The following is a 25,207-nucleotide window of genomic DNA, read 5'->3' as shown; positions in this document are numbered from 1 at the left end:
TATTAGAAATTTTGTTTCTCTGTGTGCATCATTTTATATATTTTCTATGTTCTGTCTTCAAGTTAACTATTTTTCAGCAATATTTAATCTGTCCTTAATCCTATATAGTATATTTTTAAGTCTCAGACATTTAGTTTTATCTTCAGTACTTTGATCTAGAACTTTAAAAACAATTTTCCAAGAATATATTTTAAATGTTTAATTTCTTCTCTGGCTTTTTATACCTATAGAATGCAGTAATAATATCTTTTAAATGTCCTTATCTGCTAATTCTTATCTTAGTGTTGGTACTAAGTTTATTGGCCTGATTTTTCTCACTTGGGGTTCTATGTTCCTGCTAATATTGAATATCTGATAATTTTTGATTGGATATTAACATTGTGGATTTTAGCCTTTCTGGTTGTGGATAATTTTGCATTTCTACAGTTTTTGAGCTTTTGGGGGGAAGAAATAGAAAATAATTTATTCTTTTCAATAATGCTTCAATTACCTTATCTATTGAACCAAAGGAATTTTTAATCTGGGATAGCTTTCTTCCCACTCCTAAAGCAAAACTCACCCTTCTGAGGACTCTGCTCAATAATGAGGTTTTCAAGTCTGGTTTATGGAAGCAGACATTCACTATTCCTGTCCCTTTATAAATGCTGGGTGCACTCCCCAATAGTGATTTTGAATGTGGATTTTTCTAGGAGGTACTGTGCATATCCAGCAGGGTATTGCTTCAGTGAAACTCTCTTCCCTTGGTCATTCCAAGCCCTCAGCTCTATCTACTCCAGTCAGGGAGACCACTTAGCTCCACTTTATTCTCTCCTTCCCCTCTGCCTGCAAACTCTCCCAAGGCAGGAGGTTGGGACAATTGTAGTACTCACCTTATTTTATCCCTATATTTTTCCTGATGTCCAGTGTCTTGAAAACAATTATTTCACTTATTTTTTTTCTTTTCTTTTTGGTTATTTCAGTTGGGAATCCTAAACCAGGCTTACTCCTTGCTAAAGTTGATGTCCCCTTATCTGACCCACTCACTATAATTTTCATTTCTAGAAGTTTGATTCAGGTCTTGTTTTATATCTTTCAGGCCTCCATGTAATATATTAAAATTTTCCTTTAGGTCTTTAATATATGGAATCCATTCATTACTGCTTTATTATTGTTACTGTCACTTGAGTAATTGTTATATTAAATTTTCCTATGGGTTGTATTTTCCTTCTTCATTACATCCCTGGTTATTTTTATTGGATGCTACACATTCTGAACTTTACTTTGTTGGGTGCTGAATATTTTTAATTTTTATAAGTATTGTTAGAGCTTTGTCTTGGGATATAGCAAGGTTACTCAAAAAGAGTTTGATTCTTTTGACTCTTCACTATAAATTTTGTTAGGTAGAACTAAAGGTATGTTTATTCTAGGGGTAATTTTTCTACTTTTTCATATGCATGTATCTGTTCTTAGGTGATTAATTTATGGTGACACTGTGCAGATTGCTAGAGTTTTATCTCCGTGTATTTCTCTCTTGTACCTGGAAACTCTACCCACTTTGGCTTCCCAGGCTTTAGTTCTGTCTCCTCAGGTTAGGGAGATTGCTAAACATTGCCTGTGCTCTCCCTTCTTCCACCATGGCCTGGAAACTTTCTCCAGGCAGAGCAAAGGGTCAGTGTTAAAGCTCCTCTCTTTTGTTTTCCATCTCTCAGAGATCACTGTTCATTGTCACTTAATGCTTCTCCTGTTCCTATTCTTGCTCTTTTTCTTCCTCCTCCTTTTACTCTTCCTCTTCTTTTATTCAGAGTCTATGTTTTGGACTCTGTGACTTATGATAAACTTTCTCATTTCTTTTAACTTGAAAAAGATTAAGAGACAAATCTGTGAGCCACTTATTTAAAAGATTTACCTAAATTTTTATGTTATACAGTTTTATATCTCATTTGGGAGATACTTATGCCTCTTCATTTGCTCACTCTTTTAAATATTTAAACCTTAATAGATGTCATTTTGGAGTATTTCATCTTTAAAACCGTATACATTTTTGGGAAAAAATACAGGTGTAACAAATGAACTAAGAAGTATATAAGTATGTAATATGCTAAAACTGCTTCCTTATACCTTTCTATTTATTTTCTCTATTTTACAAAAAGCAAAGATTTTATTTTATATAAAACTAGATGGAAATTTTGTGATTTCTATAAGCATAATCTGTATCTCTTATGGAGTATTAGGAATAAAATTAACTCATTTTCCATTTTCTGGAGTTTGGATGGATAAGGGATTGCATCAGGGAAATTACATGATCTGTCATATTTCTCAACAACTCCAGCTGCTCTGTTGACAACGGGCTACAGGATGACAAGGATGGGATCAGGATGAGTAGTCAGAGTGTTCCCCAGCAGGCCAGGTGCATCATGGTAGTGGCTTCAGCCAGAGTGGTAGCAGAGGAACAGGTTGGTGATAAGTGGTCAAACTCTGGACATAACATGTAGAGCAACAGGAATTCCTATTTGAATATATGTGCAGTGTTATATTAAGAGAGAAGTGAAAGATGATGTCAAGTTTTGGATCAGTACAATCAAAGTTACCAAATCATCATTTAGTGATGGGGGAACATTCTGGGGAGTGGGCTTGAAGAACTTAGATCAGTAGTTTAGTTTTAGGAGAATTGCTTTTGAGGTGCATTTTAGACATCTAAGTGTAGATCACAAATAATCCTTTGAATATTAGAGTCTAAGTAAGGGAGGGAAAAAAAGTTTAGACCTATAAATTTGAGGGTGTTAAGCATGTATAGATTATATTTAAGATTTTGGGAATGAGTATGCCAAAGGGAGTGACTATAAATAGAGAAACTATGCAAGAATTGCATTTGGAGGCATTCTAACATTAAGATTACAAGGAGAAAAGGGAAATTATTAAATGTAACTGAGAGTAACCAGTACAAAGTCATAAATATTGCAGTTTTCTAGATGCCATACAATGTGCATAAAGGAAGAAGAATTAATAAACTAAGTCATATGCTGTTGATACAAAAGATGGGATGGTGAAAACACCATATACAGACGATGATGTATTATAGAATTATACACCTGAAGCGAATGTCATTTTATAACCAATGTTACCTGAATAATTTCAACAGAAATAAATAAAGCTAACAATAAAAAAGAGAGAAAAATAAACAAAAGAATAAAACACAAGAAAAAACAGATAGATGATACTTATATGCAGATCTATAAATATATCATATATTAATATAGATAGATAAAAGATAGCTAGCTAGCTATATAGATAGATAGACTGCACATAAATAAATAGCTTTATATAGGAATTTATCCTTATGGTAGCTGAATGGGCAGGCAGTTGTGAGAGGATGAATGTGAAACTGAGAAAAAAAGTTCAAATGAGAACCTACAAATCTAAGTAGAACTCATTAAGGTTAACTGAACCTTATGCTGCCTCTCTTGGTTCTAGCCTCCAATGTTAATGCTATAGGTGTACTATGAGAGAAGCTGACACCTCACAGCATTAAACAGATACTTGACCATGGAATCCGAGAGACTGAAGGAAGATTCAGAGGGAACTGGAATTGCTTCAAGAAATCTACCATAGTGAACAAGCAGGTAGTTGACAGCATGCATTTTAATTATCAAAGTGCCTCATGCCTTGCTCTAGCCTTTCTACTGTATAAAACAAATATGTCTGCTATTCTATTTGCATTTTCCAAATCTTGAATAAGCTGTCTCTCGTGCCCTGTAACTCATAACCATGCAGGTAGGTAGTTTCACCCTAACTAATTTGACACAATATAAACACACTATACTTGATAAGAGACTCAATGTAATGATATGAGCAAAACATAAACTTAAATTTATGTGGAAAAGCAGAATTGGTGGTGGAACATAAGCAATTCTTACAAAGAATGTTACTCTACTAAGGGGAGCAAAGAAGTGAAGTGATGGTGAGAGAGGAAATGGGGCAAGAAACTTTTTACTATGGGTAAAATATGAGCATGATTATATGTTAATGTGTATGATCCAATAAATAGAGAACTTTTAGACAGACAAGAGACAGAATGTAGAAATGCTGACGAAATGCCTTTGATTTGGAAAATGAGAATAAAATCTAGTACATAAGTGAGAGGTTGGCCTTTGATAGAAATAAAATAACAGGAGAGAAGTCAATTACAGTATAGTTAACAAATCCTGGCAGGTGGGTAGATGCAGGGATGGGAATTGATAGAAGTTCTCTTTTGATTGTTTCAATTTTCTTATTAAAATTACAATAATTGGATTAGAGAGAAGACTGGAGTAGATGTTTTAGTCCTGGGGAAAGAGGAAATGAAACATTATTTCAGAAGAGTAGGGGAGTAATCTTTACTAGGCAATATTAAAAGTCCTTTGGAGATTTAAGATCATGACTTCAAAATGAGAGCAGTCATCATTCTTGTCTTGCCATCAAGCTATGCTCTGTTGTTCAAGACCAAGCATATGTAAGGTCTCAGATCTACCAAATGAGTGTGTAGGAAAAAACCCCCATAATGATTCTTATTAAATGAGATATGTAAGAATTTATTTACTTTTTTTACAGTAATATATTCTTTCAAAAACAAAAGATAACAGACTATATATGGTTATGGCACTTGACTCATTTCATTTAGTTACATTTCCTCTGTAATGCCTTATTAGTGCGGTATGGGTGAATTTAAATTAAGAAATACACATTTTGATAGAAACCAGTTTTTATTATTTTAATAATTATATGCATATAAAACATGCTATAAAATATGGAAACATGTAGTAAGGGCAAGTGCTTGAAGCTTTGGATTTTAACACTTTATGTGAACTTAAGTTCTGCTATTTGCATTTGTGAACTTGAAAAATGCATTTATGCTTTCTAAATCTTAGGAATAATAACTCAACTTTGAAGGAAAAATAGCCTTAATGAATGAGATAACCTTTGTTTTATTATCTATCTTGATAGACTATCAAGAAAGTTTTTTCCTTCCTATAGAAAATAGGGAGTTTAATAAAAAGTTATTATCAATGGATTATGTTTATATTAGCATAATAAATCTTTGAGGGAGAAAGCATCTTTTCTCATGGGATGAGTTTAATAAGTTTCATTAAAGAATTTCTGTTCAATGAATTAATAATTTCACAGGAAATTATACTGTTTTGTGATATCTTGTAATTCAAGTTTGTAATATATATTAAATATTTTGCAGGAAAATTTAAGGAAAAGAACCATATCAAAATGGTAATCAAAAGTTTGTTTTGTCAAGGCAGAAATTTATGCTTTTGCCAATATTCTTATATAAAACGCATATCTAATGAATAGCATATTGCATTTGTTTCTCCATTAAAATAGGCATTTGAATGAACTGACTGAATCAAAATGTATTTTTCTTTTATGTTGATATGGACAATTCAGATGTAGCACTTCTCTACTTGTGAAAGGAAGACTTCATCAGGAAGTGAAAAAAGAATAAATGGTATAGAGTTCAAGAACTTCTCTGTCTATATTCCAAGGAAAAGCCAATGCTGCAAAAACTGACATTTAATTGGGAGCCTCCAGCAGAGAGACAAAATTTTCATGGTAGGAAAAGAGCCAGGAAAGTCAAATAAGCACTTTCTTACTATAAGAAATATATATCCTTTCCATCATAAAGGTAACTAATAAGAGAAAAGGATATTACAAATTGGTTAAGCTCAACACTATTTAGCAATTCAGTAATTTCTGTTAAAGATAATTGTGTAGTAAGGTTATTTCTCTTTTTCCAGGATTTTGCTGTATAGAAAAGGATTTTCACAATTGTCTACATCTACCCTCCAGAAAAATAAAACATGAAAAAAATAAAATAAATGTTAATAGTAGCATAAAGGCTGGAAGAAAGAAAAAAACACATTATTTTCAGGTCCTTAAATGATACCACATAAAACAGTATTTAGATTATTTAAAGGCGCATAGTATAATCTGTATTTCAACCATCAAAATAACAATAAACAGTTATAACTAATTAGCTAACAGGAGAGATAAAAATGAATAAAATGCTTAATTTCAAAAGTGGGCAGGAAAAAGTGTAAACAAAGTAAACATGGGATAAAAATAAAACAACATTGCAAATTTTAACACAACAATATCAATAATTATGTTAAATATAAATAAGCAACACAATTCAAAGGGATAAACTGTCAGGATGAAAAATCAAGACCCAAGTATATGCTACTTACAAATCTTATTTTATTATTCTTTCTTTTAAAAAATTTAATCTTTATTGTAGTTTTTCCATTACCATTTAGTCCTCTTATCCCACCCCCTGCCCCCGGCAATCACCACACTGCTGTCCATATCCATGACTTCTTTTTCCTTTTCTACAAATTTTATTTTAAATAGGAGACACAAGTTAAAAGTAAAATGATGGGAAAAAGTTATGCTGTACTAAAATAATCGACAGAAAGTTGGCACAACTTTCTATATTAATATCAGAAAAAGTAGATTTTAGAACAAAGACTGTGACCAGAGATAAAACTAGATCATTTCAAAATAATAGTGAAGAGATAATAATCCTAAACACTTATGACATAATAATAGAACTTGAAGTTAAATGAAGCAGAAACTTACAGACTTCCAGGGTGAAATATACTGATAGACAATTCTAGTTAAATACTTCAACATCTTTCTTTCAATAATTGATATAGCATGTAGACAGAAAATCGGTAAGAGTATGGAAGACTTAAATAACACTGTCAATAAAATTGACAATCACATTGATAGAACATTTCATCAATAACATCAGAATACACATTCTTACATTTCTTTTCCAATGTGTACAGAACCTTTTTTTTATAATGCACAGATTTATTTGTACATACAATGAAGGAAAGCAGTCTTGTCTTTTTTTTTTTTATCCTCACCAGAGGACATGCTTATTGATTTTAGAGAGAGGGGAAGAGAGGGAGAAAGTGAGCAAGAGAAACACTGAGGGGTTGTGTCTCGTATCCGCTGGGACCTGGGATTTTTCTCGGGCGAGCATCTGACAGAGGACTGAACTGGCCATTTAGGCATGTGTCCTGACTGGAATTAAATCTGTGACCCTTTGGTTTACACGGGAAGATGCTCCAACCAACTGATCCACACTGGCCAGTGCTACAGACCCTTTTTAAGTTGGACTATGTTTGGAGCCATAAAATGAGTTTCGATAAACTAAAAATTCACTCTGCCCGCCCGCAGCCCGCAGCCCGCCTCACCGCTCTGCCGCCATCCAGCGCACCCTCCCTGCTCGCGCCTGAGCGCCCAGAGTTCCATCGCACCATGTGTGGCATTTGGGCCCTCTTTGGAAGCGATGACTGCCTTTCAGTTCAGTGTCTGAGTGATATGAAAATTGCACACAGGGGTTCAGATGCATTTCGCTTTGAGAATGTGCATGGACATACCAGCTGCTGCTTTGGATTTCACCGGTTGGTGGCGGTTGACAAGTTGTTTGGAATGCAACCAATTCGCATGAAGAAATTTCCTTATTTGTGGCTATGTTACAGTGGAGAAATCTACAACCACCAGAAGCTGCAACGCTATTTTGAATTTGAATATCAGACCAAAGTGGATGGTAAGATAATCTTTACATCTTCATGACAAAGGAGGAATTGAGCAGTTTGCATCTTGGATGGGGTATTTTCATTTATTTTACTGGTTATGGCCAATAGGAAAGGGTTCCTGGGCAGAGATACCTATGGAGTCAGACCTTTGTTTAAAGCAATGACAGAAGATAGATTTGCAGCTATGTGTTCAGAAGCTAAAGATCTTGTTAACTTGAAGCACTGCACAGATCCATTTTAAAAAGTGGGGCCTTTTCTCCCAGGACACTACGAAGTACTGGATTTAAAGCCAAATGGCAAAGTTGCATTGGTGGAAATGGCTAAATTTCACTGCAAAGATGAGCCTCCACACTCTCTGTGACAGTGTGGAGAAACTATTCCCAGATTTTGAGATAGAAACTGTGAAGAGCAACCTCCGGATACCTTTTCTCTATATCATTAAGAAATGTTTGATGGCAGACAGGAGGATTGGATGTCATTTATCTGCGGGATTGGATTCCAGTTTGGTTGCTGCTACCCTGTTGAAGCAGCTAAAAGAGGTCCAAAACCAGTACCCTTTCCAGACTTTTGAGATTGGCATGGAAGACAGTCCTGATTTACTAGCTGTCAAAAAGGTGGCAAATCTTATTGGGAGTGAACACCATGAAGTCCTCTTTAACTCTGAGTAAAGTATTCAGGCCGTGGATGAAGTCATATTTTCCTTGGAAACTTATGACATTACCACCGTTCCTGGTCAGTGGGTGTGTACTTAATTTCCAATTACATTTGGAAGAACACACAGTGTGGTGATATTCTCTGAAGAAGGTTCAGGTGAACTTACACAGGGTTACATATATTTTCACAAGGCTCCTTCCCCTGAAGAAGCTGAGGAGGAGGAGAGTGAAAGTCTCCTGAAGGAAAGTGTTTGATGTTCTCTGTGTAGATTGAACTATGTTTATCACTTCCATACAACGATGTACTGGATGTTCTGGCCTATATACTAACACAAGGAAAAGAAATAAAAGGTATCAAAATTGGAAAGCAAGAATGCATTGTGACTAAACAGGAAACAATGGAAAATATATTTTTTTAAAGGTTTCTTTTGAGAAATCAGCTGATAGTCTTATGGGAACACCTTTGTAGGCAACTGTCTCTTTCTCTCTTGCTGCTTTTAAGATTCTTTCCTTATCTTTAATCTTGGGTAATGTAATTATGATATATCTTGGTACGTGCTTCCTTGGATCCAACTTTTTTGGAACTCTCTCAGCTTCCTAGATCTCCTGGAAGTCTATTTCCTTGGCCATATCGAGGAAGTTCTTCATTATTTTTTCAAATAAGTCTTCAATTTCTTGGTCTTCCTCTTCTCTTTCTGGCACCCCTATGATTCGGATGTTGGAATGTGTAAAGTTTTCCCAGAGGTTCCTAAGCCTCTCCTCATTTTTTTGAATTTTTATTTCTGCATTCTGTCCTGGTTGGATATTTTTTTCTTCCTTTTGTTCTGAATCGTTGATTTGAGTCCAGATTTCCTTCCCTTTAGTGGTGATTCCCTGTATATTTTTCTTTATTTTACTTTGCATAGCCTTCACTTTTACTTCCATTTTGCAACCACACTCAACCAATTTAGTGAGTATCCAGGTTATCAGTGTTTTATTTTTTATTGTTCCAACACATTTGTCTCCATTTTCCTGCCACCATTTCCCCCTGCCTCACCCACACCCACCTCCCACCCTCAATCCTTCCCCACTTTGCTTTGTCTATGGGTCCTTTATACCTGTTCCTTGATTTGACTCTTCCCTTCTTCCCCCATTACCCCCCCTCTCCTTCCCTCTCACTACTGTCGGTTTGATTTTTCTTTCAATGTTGCTTGTTATATATTTCTAGCTCATTGGTTTTGTTGATTAGATTCCATTTATAGGTGAGACCATATGGCATTTGTCTTTCTCTGCCTGGCTTGTTTCACTCAACATAATGCTCTCCAGTTCCATCCATGCTGTCATGAAGGGTAGTAGCTCTTTCTTTCTGCAGCATAGTATTCCATTGTGTAAATGTACCACAGTTTTTTGATCCGCTCATTTATTAATGGGCATTTATGTTGCTTCCAGCACTTGGCTATTGTAAATTGTGCTGCTATGAACATTGAGGCACATAGGTCCTTTTGAATTCGTGTTTTGGGATTGTTAGGGTATAATCCCAGCAGTGGAATCACTGGGTCAAAAGGCAGTTCCATTTTTAGCTGTTTGAGGAAATTCCAAACTTTTTTCCACAGTGGCTGCACCAGACTATTCACACCAACAGTGCACTAGGGTTCCCTTTTCTCACAGCCTTGCCAGTACTTGTTTGTTGATTTGTCTATGATGACCATTCTGACCAGTGTGAAATGGTATCTCATTGTGGTTTTAATTTGCAGCTCTCTGATGGCTAGTGATGCTGAGCATCCATTCATATGTCTCTGGGGCCTCTGTATGTCCTCTTTGGAGAAGTATCTGTTCAGGTCCTGTGACCATTTTTTACCTGGATTTTTTGTCTTCCTGGAGTGGAGTTGTGTGAGTTCTTTATATATTTTAGAGATCGAATCCTTGTACCAGGTATCATTGCCAAATATATCCCTTACAGTTGGTTCCCTTTTCATTTTGCTGATGTTTCCTTTATCTGTGCAGAAGTTTCTTATTTTGGTGAGTCTCATTTATTTAATCTTTCCTTTATATCCCTTGCTCTAGGAGACATATTGGTGAAAATATTGTTGCATTCAATATCTGAGAGTTTCCTGCCTATGTTCTCCTTTAGGACTTTTATGGTGTCACAACTTATTTGAAGTCTTTTATTCATCTCAAGTTTATTTGTGTGTATGGTGTCATTTGGTGTTTGAATTTCAATTTTTTGCATGTAGCTGTCCAGCTCTCCCAACACCATTTGTTGAAGAGGCTATTTTTACTCCATTTTGTGCTTCTGCCCCCTTTGGCAAATATTAATTGACTGTAGAGACATGGATTTATTTCTGGGCTCTCCGTTCTGTTCCATTGACCTATGAGTCTGTTCTTATGCCAGTACCAGACTCCTTTGATTACAGTAGCCTTGTAATATAGTTTTATGTCCAGTATTGTGATCTCTCCTGCTTTGTTCTTCTTTCTCAAAACTGCTGCTGCTATTTGGAGTAGTTTATGGTTCCATATAAATTTTTGAAAAGTTTGTACTATATTTGTGAAATACGTCATTAGTATTTTAATAAGGATTGCGTTGAATCTATAGATCGCTTTGAGTAGTATGGACATTTTTATGATGTTAATTCTTCCAATTCATGAACATGGTATATGCTTCCTTTTATTTGTGTCTTCCTTAATTTCTTTCTTCAGTGTTGTGTAGTTTTCTGAGTACAGGTCTTTTACCTCTTTGGTTGAGTTTATTCCTAGGTACTTTATTTTTCTTGTTGCTATAGCAAATTGGATATTTTTTCCTGATTTCTGATTCTGATATTTCATTGTTGGTGTACAAAAATGCCTTCAATTTCTGAAAACTGACTTTGTATCCTGCTGTTTTTCCAAATTCAGTTATTAGGTGGAGTCTATGTGGTTTTCTATGTACAGTGTCATGTCATCTGCAAACAGTGACAGTTTTACTTCCTCCTTCCCAATTTGGATGCATTTTATTTTTTTTTCTTGTGTGATCACTGTGTCTAGGACTTCCAATACTACATTGAATAAAAGTGGTGAAAGCGGACATCCTTGTCTTTTTCCTGGTCTTGGTGGGAAAGCTTTTAGTTTTTGCCCATTGAGTATGGTGTTGGCTGTAGGTTTTTCATTGTGGTTCTTATTATGTTCAGGTATGCCCCCTTCATTCCCACTTTCCTGACTGTTTTTATCATAAATGGGTGCTGTACCTTACGAAATGCTTTTTCTGAAACTATTGAGATGATCATGTGGTTTTTGTCTTTCCTTTTGTTTATATGATGTATTATGTTTATTGATTTGCACATATTGGACCATCCTTGCATTTCTGGGATGAATCCCAATTCATCATGGTTGATGATCCTTTTAATGTATTGCTGGATGTTGTTTGCCAATATTTTGTTGAGTATTTTAAAATCTATGTTCTTCAGTGCTATTGGCCTGTAGTTTTCTTTCTTTGTTGTGTCTTTATCTGGATTTGAGAGTCTTCCCTCATCTTGGATTTTTTTGGAATAGTCTGAGAAGACAGGGGTTAGCTCTTCCTTAAATGTTTTGTAAAATTCTCCTGTGAGACCATCTGGTCCAGAGCTTTTGGGTGCCGGGAGTTTTTTGATTACTGCCTCAATTTCACCAGCTGTTATCGGTCTCTTCAGGCTTTCTGTTTCTTCCTCATTCAGTGTTGGAAAGTTAGATTTTTCTAGAAGTTTGTCCATTTCATTGAGGTTTTCACATTTCTTGGCATATAATTGTTCATAGTAACTTTTTACAATCATTTGTATTTCTGTAGTATCAGTTGTTATTTCTCCTCTTTCATTTCTGATATTATTTATTTGGGTCCTCTCTTTTTTCTTCTTGATGAGTCTGCTTAAAGGCTTGTCGGTTTTGTTTATCTTTTCAAAGAATCAGCTCCTGAGTTTGTTGACCCTTTAAATTGTTCTTTTATTCTCTATGTCATGGAAAATATTTTTTAAAAGCTGCTAGAATTAAGCAAGCTTTATAAGAATACAGTATATAATAGAAATATATAAATCAATCACAAGTCTATATACTCTTAATTAAAAATCAGAAATTGAGATTTAAAAATACCATTAAAATTACATCAAGTATAGAGAAGCACCTTCAAAATATCAGAGTAAAGATTTCTGAAAATCTGCTCTTTAATAACAGCAATGATAGCAGTGGGAAAATTTGTTAAAAATCAGTTTTTCAGAGCTCTAGAAATTAATTGACACCTGTGAAAATGCATGGACCATTTATTTACTCAAAGAAAAGGGTTGCATTTCATAAAGAACCTTCCTATGTTCTTTGGGAATGGCAGGGAGGAAGCAGGGAATGTCTGGACATTTTGCTATGAGGCTAAGGACCTTGAAATTGCAGAATAAATAATAGGAACATTGACAAAAATAAGTGGAACAGTGTCTCTAAATACTACATTAGGTAAGTAATGCATAATAAAAAGACTTTTGAAAAGTAATTTATAATTTTAGCTTTATCTTTTATAGGATATAACTACACAATTTCGAATGTGAAATATTTTTAGTAAGGCTAAGTTATATTAACACAGATGCCAAAACAATTGCCAAAGTTTTAAAAATTAGCCAGACCAATTGTTTTCTCTACATAAAGCTATGACTCATTGTATTCATGGATAAAATTGTTTAAGATAACCAAATATCAATTTATTAATTCACTTTATTAACATGTATGTAACAATTTTGTTATCAAGTAAAATTTTTAAATATTCCCTGAAAAATAATATATATATTTTTTGTTCAGTTACAGTTGTCCCAATTTTTCCTCCATTGCTCTCACCTGCCCTGCCCTACTCCCCCGTCCCACTCCCCCAGTTAATCCCCACCCTGTTGTCCATGTCCATGGGCCCTTTATACATGTTCCTTGACTAGACCCATCCCCGTCTCTTTCCTGCTGACCCCCTTCCCCCTCCTCTCTGGTCACTGTCAGTTTGTTCCTTATTTCCATGTCTCTGATTCTATTTTGCTCATTTGTTTGTTTTGTTCATTATGTTCCTCTTATAGAATAGGCATATGTTTAGTATATTTCAGTTTTAAATTTTATTTTTATCCTGTGGTTAGTCTAGCTTAGAAGCTAAAAGTTAAGCCTAATTATTAGATATCATAGGAAGCGGCCTGATGTAGAACATAAATATAACTATTGTCATTTTTATTTTAAAATAACTTCCAACAGGTTTGTAATTCAGATCAATTATTTGAATTTCTGATGGACATAAGCAGAATAGAATCTTGATTTTTTTGCTCCCTGAAGATGTTATTGCTAAAATCTAAAAAGCTGAAGAAGGGTGGTCTTAATATATTGAATTTGTAACACATTACACTCTAGTATATGCAAACTGGAAATTAAAACTCAACTTGACATTTCTAAACTTTATTAAATTTACTATCAGTCAGAACATCCTTTAGAACAGAACATTTTCAGTGAGGCTATGGCAAACTATTTTGGTTTGACATTTAGGACTCAATTACTTTGGAAGGACATTTGCCCATAGAAGTAGACTCAATTATTCATATTCTGTACTCAAAGATATCATAGCTTAAAAAAATGAATTACAATCCTACTCCTTATTGTTTATTAAATGCTTTTTATCATTAAACTTATATTTGTGAAATAATAACTTCCTTTAATATTGTGTTTACTCAAGAAATATAACAACTACTAATATACATAATTTAGAAATTAAATTAGTGACACCATGAGAACTCTTGTTGAATTCTCAATGAACATTAAGATATAGATACTATTCAAGCAAACTTAGTAAAACAATTAGCCACATGGGTTCCATGTGCTTATCAATAATTAGATACTGACATTGTTATTTCCATGGTAAGAATGTGAACTAATAAAAGCAATGATTAGAGAGTAAAACACTGAATGCCTAGTGAATATGTAGTTAGGAACTTATTTCATTATCTTACATCTTCTGCAAATGTTACCAGTATTCCAAGCATTATAACATTTTAATTTCAATATTCTTTTAAAGCAGAAAAATTTTTACAGTGACTCTTCAAAAATAAGTAGCACCATCACATGAACTAAGCTTTATGAAGAACCATAGTTGATGTCCAAACTGAAAAATAAATCAAAATAGACATTTTTCTTTCCTGTAATCTGTGACCAATCCTGTTTTTCCCAAACCTCCCTGAGATTGCTTCATCTCTCAATCCTATCTAACCTGTCACTGTTAAAATGGTCTTTCGTTCTTGTTACTCTTACAAAAACACACTGTCCTGGCTCCTTGTCGTCCTGAAAATCAGATTTGTCTACTCCTCTCTTTAGATTACTACCTCCTTGTTAATACTTTATATTTTTATTACTCTTTACATTATTGCTTCTGAAAGGAAATTTTTATTTTTAAAAAGTAAATTATTTTTGTAACATTTTATGTCACATATTTATATCCTTTTTTGGTGCTATGGACCCCTTTGACAATCTGAGAAAATTATATCCCACCTGGGAATAATTATTAAATATTGGCTATTTTTTAGAGCAGTTTTAGGGTCACAGAAAAATTGAGGGAAAGGTATGGAGATTTCTCCTGTACCCCTTACCTCCACACTTGTATAGCCCCCTCAATTATCAATATGCCCACCAGACTGGTACAGTCATTATAACTGATGAAGCTGCAGTAACACATTATACTCATCCAAAGTCCACAGTTTACCTTAGGGTTCACTCTGGTGTGGTACCATCTATGGGTTTAGACACATATAATGACATATATTCATCATTATTGTATTCTACAGAATATTTCCCCTGCCCTAAAAAATCCTCTGTGCTCTGCCTAGTCATCCCTCTCTACCACCCTTACCAACCACTATTCTTTTTTCAAGTCTGCATTGTTTTGCCTTTTTCAGAATATGATGTAGTTGGAATCACAGTATGTAGCCTTTTTCATATTTAGCTTCTTTTGCTTAGCAATATTCATTTAACATTAATTCATGTCTTTTCACGACTTGATAGCTCATTTTTTCTTAGCACTGAATAACTTATCATTGTCTGAATGTACCACAGTTTATCTATTCACTTACAGAAGGACATCTTGGCTGCTTCATACTGTGTCAATTATGACTAAAGCTATTGTCAACATCCATGTGCAGGTTATTGCGTGGATATAAGTTTTCAACTCCTTTGGGTAAATCCTAAGGAAGACAATTTCTGGAGCATGCTGCAGGAGTATGTTTAGTTTTGTGATAAATAGCCAAACTCTTCCAAGGTAACTGTACTATTTTGAGTTCCTACAAGCAATGGATGAAAGTTGTTGTTGCCCCCCACTATCCTCACCTGCATTTGGTGTTGTCAATGTTCTAAATTTGGTCATTCTAATACCTATGTGCTGGTATCTCCTTGTTTTAATATGCATTTCCCTGATGACAAATGATGTGGAACACCTCTTCATATGCTTAGTTGCCATTTGTATATCACCATTGGTGAGGTGTCTGTTATTTGGGTTGTCTTGGCCTGTATTTTAATTCGGTTGTTTCTAATAGCTGATTTTTTTTTGTATATTTAGGATAACAGTCTTTTATCAGTTGTGACTTTTGCAAATATTTTCTCACAGTCTGGGTCTTGTCTTTTAATTCTCTTGATATTGCTTGTATGTATTCTGCTATTGTTGGATGAAGTAACTTTAGATTTCAATTGTGTTCAGTTGATTGATGATGTTGTTGAGTTCAGCTATGTCTTTATTGATTTTCTGTCTGCTGGTCTGTCCATCTCAGAAAGAGAGGTGTTAAAGTCTCCAACTATGATAGTGTATGTTCTATTTCTCTTTGTATTTTTAGTAGTGTTTGCCTCACATAGTTTGAAACTGTTTTTAGGTGCATACATGTTGATTGTTATATATTCCTACAGAATTGACCCATTAATCATTATGGAATGCCCTTCTTTATTCACATTAACTCTACTCACTTTGAAATCTGCTCTGTCTGAAATTATTCTAGCACCACCTCTTTCTTTTGATTAGTGTTAGCATGATATATTTTCCTCCATCCATTTACTTGAGACCTATATGTGTTTTTATATTTAAAGTGGGTTTCTTGTAGACAAGAAAGAGTTGGGTCTCATTTTTTCTTCACTCTGATACCCTGTCTTTTAATTGGTTTACTTAGATTATTGATGTTCGAAGTTATTGTTGATATATTTGGATTCATATCTATTGTATTTGTTTCTGTTTTGTTTGTTGCCCTTATTCTTTGGTCTTATTTCTGTCTTCCACTTCTTTTCAGCCTTTTGAGGTTTTGATTAAGTATTTTATCTGGTTCTTTTATGTGATTTTAATTAAGTAATTAAGTTCTGTCCGTGTTTAGCACATTGTTAATACCTTATATTGTTTTTTACCTTTCTTGTGATTGCTTTTGAGTTTGCGATATACATTTACAGCTAATTCAAGTTCACTTCCAAATACCACTATGCCATTTTACGAGTAATTTGAGTACCTTATAATAACAAAATAGTTCTATGTTCTCATTTTGTTATGTTGTATCCTTGCTGTCATTTAATATATATTCATACAATTCAGATACTTTGTTGGTATTATTATTTTGAATAAACAGTTTTCTTTTATGTTAATTAAGAAAAATAAAATATGTTTTTATTTTACCTTTGCTTAATTCATTTATTATTCTTCTTTTCTTTATGTAGATCCCAGTTTCTCATCTGTATTATTTTCCTCCTCTCTAAATAACTTCTTTTTACCATTTCTGGGTAAATAACATTCTGTACAGAAACCCAGATGGAATGATAAATGAAGAAATTACTATTTTTTTAATTCCTAAGGAAAATGTGAGAATGAAACAAGCAGGAAGGAGAGAAATAGATTCAGAATTATGTCCTGGTTCTCGCTTCTCTGCGCCTTGCCTGACTTGTGGGGTACGTTATATAACTGAGAGTAATTGAGGGTTGGAGCTGACCCATTTTACTTATCGTTCCCATTTGGACATGTCTGTGGGGCTTCTCACTGGCTGCTCTGCCCCAGCAGACATGCAGTTACATAAAAGTAAATTTGGTGTAACAACATGAGTTGAGCAGAAAAAGGGAGAGGGTGAGGTTGTCATCCTCAGTCATCTTGATTTTCACAAGGTATAGACACAACACTGAGGGGGAGATTTTTAAAAAGTGGTTTCCGGATTTAGGGTCTAATATATAAGGTAATAGTGTAGCAGTCTGATAGGACAATCTGGCTGAGCCAAATAGAAGATATATTTGATTGTTCCCTACACAATTAACATCAGGAAGACTTAGCAAAAAGATGTTACTAGTCTTCTAAGTCAAAAGAAATGAGCTTACGAGTTACATCACCTATAATATTCGGGCAAAAGGGCAACACCCAGATGGATGAGACATCACCCTAAAAGGAGATGCTATGCTTGAGGACTTTGTCCTTTACCAACTGCCCTGAGTTTATGTAGGTCATCTACACCTCTTTACCATATACTACCCCATATCTCCCACTTGAAAAACATGAAAGAGAATTAAACAGGGGGAAAGAAAGGGTAAAGGAGAAACTAAGCATTTTTAAATTATACTGAATAATACATAAAGGGGCTATTAAAATTAATAGACTTAATGACTTAAATTAGATTGGGCATTAAAAATATTTTCCTAGCCCTGGTTGGTGTAGCTTAATGGATTGAGCTCCAGCTTGTGGAAGAAAAGGTTGGTTCCTAGTTGGGGCACATGCCTGGGTTGCAGCATAATCCCCAGTTGGGGGCATGTGAGAGGCACTGACTGATGATGTTTCTCTCACACATCAATATTCGTCTCCCTCTTTTTCTTCCTTCCTTTCCCTCTCTCTAAAACTAAAGAAATAAAATCTTTTTAAAAATATTTCCCTAATAAATAGCATTTGGGGGACTAAAAAATGACTGATTCAACTATATATAAAATAAGTGAGTATGGTTGGCAGCTCTGACAAAACTCTCAATGATCCTCACCTATAATGCATGACCCTTGTAAGCCCCTTTCTTCACACGTGTACAGGACCTAATACCTTGCCTCTAATAAATAAAGCATGGTTGGAGTAATGGGATGTCTTTTCCAAAATTAGGTTACAAAAGACTTGGACTTTCATCACTCTCTCTTGCTGACACTGTCTCTTGCCCTTTTGCTGCTGAAGAAAGCTGCCATATTGTGGACTGTTTGGTAGAGAGGGCCACCTAACAAGTACAAAAAGGAGGCCTCTGGCCCACAGATTGTGAGGAATTGAAGCTTTAACTACAGTGCAGGAGGAACAGAATCCTGCGAGCAACCATCTGAGTGAGTTAGTAAGTGGTTTCTTCCCAGTAAAATCCTGAGATGCAGGCTTATGTGAGTCCCAGGACCAGAGGACCTAGGTGGGACCTATGCTACACGTGGATTCTAGATTGACAGATACTGTCAGAAAATAACTTTGTTGTTTTATACTGTTTTGTTCCTCAGAAAATTGTAATGCAGCAATAGAAAACTAATATACTAATTTATGTATTTTTTGCTCACCTGAGTTGTGTAAACACCCAATACCTTCCAAAGAATTCCTCTCAATCAGTGCCAACTATAGAGATAGTGGTGAGTAGGGAATCCTAAAATGCAAATGACACTTGGAGAGCCTGAAGTTTCCTATGGGTCATGCAAAGTTAAATGAAAGATGCTTGATAATGGAAGCTTATTTGATAGGGAAATGTTACTTCCTTTTTTCTCCTCTCTGTAAGTAAGTAAAGGAAAATACTTGAAAGATGATATCAAGATGAACTACTAGCAAACCCAAAAATCAATAGTAAGGTGAAGAGAGCACAGATACCATCAAGAGTTTAGGAAAGTGAACCTAGTACCACAGTCAGCATTATAGATGAAAGCCAAGATTAAGAAGTGAAAGGTGCTGCTGGAGAAGAAGGTAATGTGGAACTGAGAGGTAACAAAGAATAACTTGATTTTAGCAAAGTATGTGGTGCTCAAAGGAGGCTCCATTTCAATGATGCTGGCAGGGGTTGGTACGTTGTGTCTTCTTGAATTCACATCAGACTGTATAAAAAGCAAGGCCTGTAAAAAGCTTTTTAAAGTAGTACACATTGTTATATTTTGTAGACTGAAAATTAAATATTATTTTTCAGTTTTCTTTATTTTAAAACCAACCTTCTCCTTCCCTCCAGTCTCAAATACATTATTTGGCTCTTTGAGCAGCTTGTAGAAATTTTAAAAACTTTTTGACCCTTAAAATAGCAAAATAGAAACAGACTCATACATACAGATAACAGACTGCAAGCTGTTAGAGGGGAAGGGGTTTGGGACTGGGTGAACAAGTTGAAGTGATTAAGCAAGGGAAAAGACTCATAGACACAGACAACAGGAGGGTGATTACAAGAGGAAAAATTGTTGGGAGAGGTAGGAGAGGATAAAGGGGGGATACTTGACTTGGAGTGATGAACACACAATGCAATGTACAGAATAAGTATTGTAGAATTAAAATTATATACCTGAAACTATAATTTTATTAACCAATATCTCCCCAATAAATTCAATAAAAAATAAAATAGTGTGCAAAACAGATAACTTCCAATCACATAGACTTTCCGACTTGACTAGCTGCATTACAGTCCTGGTCCTGGCACCTACCAGATGTATGAATTTGAATGCCATTTAACTTCTCTGAACCTCAGTGTCATCATCCGAAAAACAGAGATAATATTGAATATCATATAAGATAATAGATAGGTTTAAATGAGTAAACATGTGTAAAGAGTGCATAAGAATGCCTGGCACTGAATAGTCAAAAGATGACTATGAGTAATATTACTATTATTGTTGTTATTATAAAATTGCTCTGTTATATATTCAACCTGGAATCCATCAAAATTTAGGATTTAAGGAATTATCATGGCCAAATGCTTCTATACCTGGTCATAACTTACAGCCTTTAAAAAAAAATAGTGGTTATCCAATGTTCTATTTCTCTTTGAAAATTCATATATCTATCTTTTGTTCTTAGACTGGGTTAGAGTTTTCATGGCTCATTGTAGTACATTAGACTTCTTGGTAATCACAAGAAATGTCTTACCTCACAGAGAATGACCTATTCTCAGCAGACTTCATCTCTTTATATCACAAATCCATTCTACAACCACTTTGGAGAACAACCACCCTGGCCCTGCACAGCTGATCTTCCACAGAGGGAGCAGGTTTGTGGTCAGTAGTCACAGGCAGTCCTTGCAGCTGACTGGCCTGGGTAAATCCTTCCCATTCATCTACCAATAGCAACCAAGGCTCAACTATAAGAGGAGTGTGTACTCAGCTCACATGAAGGGTAGATGCCTTAACTACCCACCTTGGGTGAGTGGGAAAGCTGTGCCACTGGACTTTACAGGACACTTACTACATTAGACCATGCTACCAATACAGGAAGTCATAGAAGCTCTACTTAATACATAGAAACAAATACAGAGAGGCTGCCAAAATGAGACAAAGAAACGTGGCCCAAATGAAAAACTAGATCAAAACTCCAGGAAAAGAACTAGATAAAATGGAGATAATCCATCGATCAGATGCAGAGTTTAAAACACTGGTTATAAGGATGCTCAAGGAACTTAGTGAGGATCACAATAGCATAAAAAAGATCTAGTGAGAAATGAAGAATTCACTAATTGAAATAAAGAAAAATTTATAGGAAAACAACAATAGATTGAATGAAGCAGATAATCAAATCAATGGTTTGAAACATAAGGAAGCAAAAAAGAACCAATCAGAACAAAAAGGAAAAAGAATCCCAAAAAACGAGAATAGTATAAACACCTACAGAGGAGTTCCCATAAGTCTGTCAGTTGATTGCTCAACAGAAACTGCAGGCTAGAAGGGATTGGCAAGAAATTTTCAAAGTCATGAAAAGCAGGGACATACAGCCAAGATTGCTTTAACCAGCAAATATAGCATTTAGAAAGAGCTTCCCAGACAAGAAAAAACTAAAGGATTTTATAATCATCCAACCATTATTACATGAAATGTTAAAGGGGCTTATTTAAGAAAAAGATCAAAACTATGAACAATAAAATGGCAATAAATACCTATCAGCAATTGAATTTAAAAAACAAACTTAGCAAACAGGAAGAACAGAAAATTGTGGGTATGGAGAGCATTTTGATGGTTGCCAGATGGAAGGGGAGTATAGGGGAAACGAGGAAGAGGTGAGGAAATTAAGAATTACAAATAGGTAACTACAGAATAGCCAGGGGGATATAAAGTACAGTATAGGAAATGGAGTAACGGAAGAACTTACACACATGACTCATGGATATGAACAATGGAGTGGGGGTTGCCTGAGGGAGTGGGGGGTGCTGGGTGGAGGGGAGCAATGGGGGAAATTTGGGACAACTGTAATAGCATATCAATAAAATATAATTTAAACAATAAATATGTCTATTCTAGAAAACTCCAACTGGGAGTCCTAAGCTATCAGCAGTCTCTTAACAGTCCTTTGTGCTATCCCACCGTCTCCTTGGAATGATTACCCACTGTTAGTATCCACAGATGTGAAATATTTCCTTCTCTCCTGCCTTACTAGCGACGACAGAAATTAAATGAAATTTAAAAACTCACCTTAATTTACTACCTATTTCACAAACTACAGCATCATGCCTACATAGGAAGATCTTTGTATCAAAAAAGACTGACTCAAACTTCTGACCTCCTTGAGGAGATTGCCTAAAATGGGAACCCACAAAATCTTTCAATAATAGCTTTACTATCAAATTATTTTCTTCTTTTTGTTTTTCTCTCGAACTCAGGAACCATAGCTTAAATCAGACTCTTTATATCACTTTTTTTGAACACTTTCTGTGTTAAGCACTATGCTAAATCCCTTGAGTGGATTATCAGATTTAATCCTCACAATCATTTTATGAAATGTGGTATTTTATTTTGGGCATTTCTACTTATTTCACATATATTTGAAAGACATAGGTCTTTTTTTTCTCCAATAACATATAAGTGTTACTCTACTATTCCTTGAGGAGAGGGACTTTGGTTAACTTTTTCATGTATCTTCATCAGTTGTTTTCAGCTTGCCTCATGGTTGATGAACAAACAAATTTAGTCTTGCTAAAAGCAAAAAAAAAAAAAGTTTATTGTTGGTTAAGTTCCACTTATAGGTGAGATCATATGGTATTTGTCTTTCCCCCCCTGGCTTATTTCGCTTAGCATAATGCTCTCCAGTTCCATCCATGCTGTCGTGAAGTTTAGTAGTTCTTTTTTTCTTTCTGCTGCGTAGTATTCCATTGTGTAAACGTACCATAATTTTTTGATCCAATCATCTACTGATGGGCATTTAGGTTGCTTCCAACACTTGGCTATTGTCAGTTGTGCTGCTATGAACATTGGGGTGCATAGGTTCTTTTGAATTGGCATTTTGGGATTCTTAGGGTATAGTCCCAGCAGGGAATACAAAGATGCAAGGAAAGTAAGACCAGCAACACTGAAAGGAAAAGAAACGAACAGAGACAAGAGGGAAGGAGGGAGGGGGGGCGGGGGAAAAGGAAGGGAAGGGGAAAGTCAAGGAACATACAGCAAGGACTCATGGACAAAACTAAAGGGGAAGAGTTGAGGGAGGGAGGGAGGGAAGGGGCAAGGGAAAGTGGTGGGCGGTAGGCAGAGACAAATGTGTTTGAAAAAATAAATAAATTAAAAAAAAGTTTAAAGAGTTTCAGGAAAAATATCTTTTGAGAAAAGGAGGTAATAGCAATTTATAAATGGTAAAAAAAATAACTGAGTTGCACACCTCCTTGAAGAAAAATTTATTATTTTGCCTGTGGAAAATTGACATATAATAGTTGAGTCTCAAATTTTTATTACCAAAGAGGCTATTTTGGGTGGTTTAAAACATGAATTGCCAAAAATTTTATTACCTGTATTTATTTAGGCTTACTGAATTGCATTGAACCAAATGAGTGCATATGTATATTTCATATATAGATGTGTGTGAGGCTGAATCCACATGGCACCCAGTAATATAAAGGTTAGCAAATTCTTTAAGTAATTGATATTTCAGTGATAGATAATTTTATGTCCTATATATTCTTGGAGACTATTTAATTTATAATATTATAAAGATATTTGCTTGAACTGCAAAGTACTTTTTTAATGTCACAGGCTATATATGTATACATTTCAGAGGAAGAGATGAATGTCAGCAAATATACATGATTGGTCAATCATCTCCATTGATAAAGGTGGCAATATTACATTTCTAAGATTTTAGGAATGTATATAACTATAAACTTAAACTTAATATAAAGTTTCATCTTTGTCTTGTTTTATTTTTGGTAATACAACAATTTTTGCTATTGGATTATAATAAGATTAAGCAGACTAGAATGTTGTATGAATTTTTTACACACATATAAAAGAACATAAAAGCATTAAATGCAAAAAGTTAGCAAAGAACCCGCATATAATAAAGTGGTAGCAGTACTTACGTAACTAAAAAGTATATTTTAACTTGATAAAATCCTAAATATACCATGCTTTCTAGAAATTATTTATGATTTATTTATATACTTTCTGCATTATAAATGTTCTTCCTTCCCTTCCTTTCAGTTTTTCTTCTTATAAGCTATAGAATAAGGTTGTTATAAATGCAAATCTTGACCTCAACTGCCTGAGGTTTATATTCTGTCTCCACCACTTTATAGTTTTAACGCCTCGGCAAAGATAAACCACCATGATATATTTCAATTTCCCTCTGTAAAATGAAGAAAATAGTAAAAAATAGTACTGCCTTATAAAATGGTAAATTTTATTCCTTGTAAATTATTTAGAAGAATAATATAAAAAGTACCCCATATTTTATCAAATTTGAGATTTATTGCTTTTGCAATACCTGATAATCTTCATAATTTTAGAAATGAAGTTAAACTTATGAGAATTATGAGTTTAAAATAATTGTTCAACTGAAGGAAAACACATTCAGAGAAGTGCCCAAAATATATATGCTCAGTTCAATGAATCACCAAAAAGCAAATATCCATGCTCCTTGGAAATAAAAACCTTTATGTTCACCACTGTCATAATCCCCTAAAGCAACCTCTATCCTGACATGAAACACTATATATTTATCAATATATCTTATTATTTATTTATTTATTTTAATGTATATTTTATTGATTATGCTATTACAGTTTTCTCATTTTTCTCTCCTTTATTGCCCTCTACCCTGAACCCCCCTTTCCACCAATATTCTCCCCCTTAGTTCATGTCCATGGGTCATACATTAAGTTCTTTCGCTTCTCCATTTCCTTTACTATTCTTAATCTCTTCCTGTGTATTTTATACGTCCTATTTATGCTGTTTATTCCCTGTACCTTTTCCCCCATTCTCTGCCCTCCCCTACCCTTCTGATCTTCATTCCTGTGATTCTGTTCCGGTTCTAGTTGTTTGCTTAGTTTTTTTTTTTTTTTTTAAGTTCAGTTGTTGATAGTTGTGAGTTTTGTCATTTTACTGTTCATAGTTTTTGAACTTTATCATCTTCTTAGATAAGTTCCTTTATCATTTCATATAATAAGGCCTTGGTGATGATGAACTCCATTAACTTGACCTTATCTGGGAAGCACTTTATCTGCTCTTCCATTCTAAATGATAGCTTTGCTGGATAGAGTAATTTTTGATGTAGGTCCTTGCTTTTCATGACTTAGAATACTTTTTGCCAGCCCCTTCTTGCCTGCAAGGTTTCTTTTGAGAAATCAGCTGATAGTCTTATGGAAACTCCTTTGTAGTCAACTGTCTCCATTTTTTCTTGCTGCTTTTAAGATTCTCTCCTAATCTTTAACCTTGGGTAACTTAATTATGATGTGCCTTGGTGAGTGCTTCCTTGGGTCTAAATTCTTTGGGACTCTCTGAGCTTCCTGGGCTTCCTAGAAGTCTATTTCCTTTGCCGGATTGGGGAAGTTATCCTTCATTATTTTTTCAAATAGGTTTTCAATTTCTTGGTATTCCTCTTCTCTT

The 25,207-nt window shown here is 34.7% G+C and overlaps 1 pseudogene; it reads left to right on the top strand.

The window, feature by feature from the left end:
• Positions 1-7,290: 7,290 nt before the first annotated feature.
• Positions 7,291-8,479, top strand: LOC129085240 (asparagine synthetase [glutamine-hydrolyzing]-like; annotated as a pseudogene).
• The last annotated feature ends 16,728 nt before the right edge of the window (positions 8,480-25,207 follow it).

Source organism: Pteronotus mesoamericanus, unplaced genomic scaffold (assembly GCF_021234165.1).
Source record: "Pteronotus mesoamericanus isolate MK-2021 breed Mesoamerican mustached bat unplaced genomic scaffold, CSHL_Meso_final scaffold_232, whole genome shotgun sequence".
NCBI classification, from domain to species: domain Eukaryota; kingdom Metazoa; phylum Chordata; class Mammalia; order Chiroptera; family Mormoopidae; genus Pteronotus; species Pteronotus mesoamericanus.
This window is presented reverse-complemented; position numbering and strand designations above follow the sequence as displayed.